Source organism: Aptenodytes forsteri, unplaced genomic scaffold (assembly GCF_000699145.1).
Source record: "Aptenodytes forsteri isolate BGI_AS27 unplaced genomic scaffold, ASM69914v1 Scaffold455, whole genome shotgun sequence".
NCBI lineage: Eukaryota > Metazoa > Chordata > Aves > Sphenisciformes > Spheniscidae > Aptenodytes > Aptenodytes forsteri.
Genome location: NW_008795914.1, coordinates 699,932 through 703,665, shown reverse-complemented (window position 1 = coordinate 703,665; position 3,734 = coordinate 699,932).

The window sequence follows — 3,734 nt, the reverse complement described above, 5'->3', positions numbered from 1 at the left end:
GCCGCCCTGGCTCCCTAAGGGCAAACCCACCTTTGCTTCACTCAAAGTTGTGGTTCAGACTGCAAAACACCCCTACGTACTTCATGCTGGGACCAGCCTGGTTCCTGGGGGGGTCCCAGGATGTGTCCGTCGTTGTCCTATGCATTGAAAGCGAATCCTGCTGCTAAATAAAAGGAAACAGCAAAATCAGCACAAAGTCCAAAGATCCTCCCAGAGCAGAGCAGAGGTGGGGCCGTGCCAGCTCAGCCTGGCACGTCCCAGCTGCCCAGGGTTAAAAGCAGGCGAGAAGGGGCTGCAGCATGCTCTGCTCCCCTGTGTCCCCCCGGGGAAACCTCTATCCCCTGGAGCCACAGAGAGGTGACATGGGGGCCCCTGGGGTGAGGGCGCCCCGGGGGGGCCATGCTGCCGGGGCCAGCCGACTCCCCGAGCCCTCCTCCTCCTCCTCCACCGGGACATGGAGCTGTGCAGAGCATCCTCCTGGGCACAGCCGTGGCGGTCCCCGCCCCAGCGCCCAGTGGCACCCCCCAGGCTGGGGCTGACGGAGACCAGCGGTGGGGGCGGGGGGGACTCCATGGTAATTGCTAAACATTACAGCTGCCACGGGGAGGCAAAAATGCCCTTCCTTCCCGTAGGGCCCTAACTGCGTGAGCAGGGCTGGGAGCTTGGCCGTTGGCAGGGCCCGCAGGGCAGCCGGAGGACCGATGAAACACCCGCCCTGGTCTTTGGCTCCTGCAGATGGCTGTGTGCCGGTAACACATGATTTCGCATCCCCTGGCCGCGGCTGGGCCCCTGATTTTTTTTTTACGTGGCTGTTCTTCCATTGCGGCTCTAGTAACCGGGTTGGCAATCTCGCACCGGCAGGCTTTTTACCCTCAGGAAAAGCCGGTCGGCACCGAGGACCATGTCAGCGCCCATACCGCTGCTCCGTGCCAAAACCCCTTTGGCGAGGCGGGTGTGCCGGCATCCAGCAGCGGGTGGGAAGGAGACGGCCGTCCTCAGCAGTGAGCTCTGAGCTCCCCGGGGATGCCTGTGGGCCGTGCCAGGGCAAAGCGGGGCAAGAAGGGGATGGGAGAGGAGCAAGGGACGGCATGGGCAGCAGCACGGTGCACTGTGCTCGCCGTTGCCTCTGGTCTCCAGGCTCGCTGCGGGTCCCACACGCCTGCAGATGCTTCGGGCTGCATGAGAGGTGGTGGTGTGGGAAAACCCCGAGCGCTCTGGGGAGGAGACAGGTCCCGCTGGGTCTCCCTGGCCTGAGCGAGGCCAGCTGGAGGGCACCCAAAATCCTGTCACGGGCCCCCCATGGACCGCAGGAAGAGCAGAGGCGGATGCTGCTGCCCCTCCTGCCTGCTCTGCCCAGCCCCTGCCTGCGGGTAGGGGCAGAGATGGAGGGGGGTCATGGAGGAACATGCGGGTAGGGGCAGAGCTGGAGAGCCGGAATGGAAGAACATGCGGGTAGGGGCAGAGCTGGAGGCGGGTCATGGAGGAGCACGGGGACCCTGCAGGACACGGAGATGGTGTCTGAAAGGAGCACGGAGGGATGGGGCCACAGCGCGCGTGGTGCTGGCATCCCGGCTTTTAGCCGGTGCAGTTATACAGAAAAGGGACCGGGCTTTGGAGAGACGGAGCTGAAGGTCTGACCCCACCTCTAGCGTGCGGATACGGGTTCCCGGGGAGCAGGAACACGCGTGAGGCCTTGAAGGTAACCACGGGGTAACTTCAGAGCTACTGAGAGCACATGGTCCTGCTAATGGAGTAATAGGAATAATAAATTGAGAGTGCATTAGTGGGTTGGGTTGGAAACGCTGGCAAAGGAGACAACAGCAATATTTTAGCATCGAGCAGCCTTATGCGATCAGAGACACGTTTGGCGGCAGCATATGGAGGGAGGGGAGCGTGACGGTGGTGAACAGACCAAGCTATGCCATGCAGGCGGGGTACCAGCTCCCGCCCACACGCCAGGCGCAGGGCTCGGGGACCAGCGGCCACCTCCGAGGGCTGCGCTGGGACCCGCTCTCTGCAGGAGCAGCCCTCTGGGATGTGCCCTTTGTCCCACCAAGCCCATGAGCTCCAGGACACCGCGGCATCTGCCTTGCTAAAAAGCTCGTTATGCTAGTCATAATGAGCCTTGGCCCCAAGGCCTGTCACTTTTATTGCACGTGTATTTCCTCTACCTGGTTCAATGACTTCTCTGTGGTTATTGAAGAGAAAGGCTGGCTGAAGGACAGACCTGTTGTTGGCAGGCAGCAGAGGTGTCCATCCACGGGTCAGACACGGACCTTCAGGGGAGAATGCACATCTCCACCCAGGACAGACACACATCCCCACCCAGGATAGGGGTACCTGGAGGAGTCCCTGCTGGAGAGTTGCTCATCACAGACCATGAAGCTCCTTTTCACCAGCCGGGATATCTCATGGACCTGCTGCACCACAGTGTGGGCGCAGCATCACCATCACCAGCTGACTGCCAGATGGCCCTGGGGCTCCGCCTGAGGGTACAGACAGCTGCGTGGCACAAACACACATTTGGAGGAGGGTAAAACAAAGACAGGACCGGGTGAGGCACGGGGCAGGGACGGGAGGCGCGCTGAGAGCAAACCCTGGGAGAAGGGTGGAAGGACCTCGCTGCCGTCATGGCAGGACCTTGCGCTTGGTGGCTTGCGTGGCAGGATGCAAATTGCAGGAGATCTGGTAGGTCCTACGGTAAATAAACAAACAGATGTTTTACAAACAAACCTCCTTCAAAACATAAGAGGTCCTTCGGGAAACCTGGGCAGCAAATCCCTGTGACTCCCAGTGCGATGGGCAGGGAGGAAGCCCTGCCCGGCTGGCTCCTGGGCTCTGCCGGCTCTGCAGGATGCCTGCCACCCTTCTGCTGCCCCTTCCCTCTTCCTCACAAGCCCCTCTGCCCGGCCGGACCCCTCTCTTGGGGCCGTCTCCAGCACTGGGCTGTGGGTCCCTGCACCATCTCACACAAGCTCTCCGCTTCCCCCACACGGGCACGGCCACAAGGCTGGATACAGCTGGGCCAGGGGTGGGAGCCATGGACCCCCTCAGAGATGCTGCCCCTTCCCAGCGGCATTTCGTGACCTGTTGGACAGCCAGTTTTTAACCCATTTAATGTGGCAGCACCTCTGTGGTATCCTTTGAGGCTCTTGAACGGCAATGGAAATCCTCCATCGGCCCCGGGGCAGCTGGCGTACCCCATCCCGGCTTCACAGCAGTACTGAGGGAACTGGCACAGGCTGCCTCTCCAGGCGCTGGGATTTGGGGTGACCAGTCTTGTCCCCCAGCATGGAGAAGCTCACAGTGCCAGGACAGCAAGGACGGGGGGAACCCGCCGGGCAGTGGGCTGCAGGTAGGACCAGCTGCCGCAGTGCCTGCCGACACCAGGACGCACACCGCAGCCCCTTGGCCACCTTCTTGTCCCAACCTCATCCCCCCCACCCTCCAACCCTGCTTTTTGCTGGCATGAGCCCGCTAGTCGGCTCTAGGGACTGGGGCACGTGGTTGCCACTGCGCACAGGCACGATGCAGGCAGGGATGCAGGCAGGGATGTGGTGCTCGGGGTGGTGCGCTCCTGGCTCACCCTCGTGGGGCCCCACTGAGGTGTGGGGCCGGCCCCCTCCCCTGGGGCTGGGGAGCAGCCTAGCCCTGGGACTGGAGGGTTGGGGGGCAACGTGCCTGCACGGCCACCGCCCGGCTGTGCCACCAAGAGACTGCGGCTGGCGTGTGCG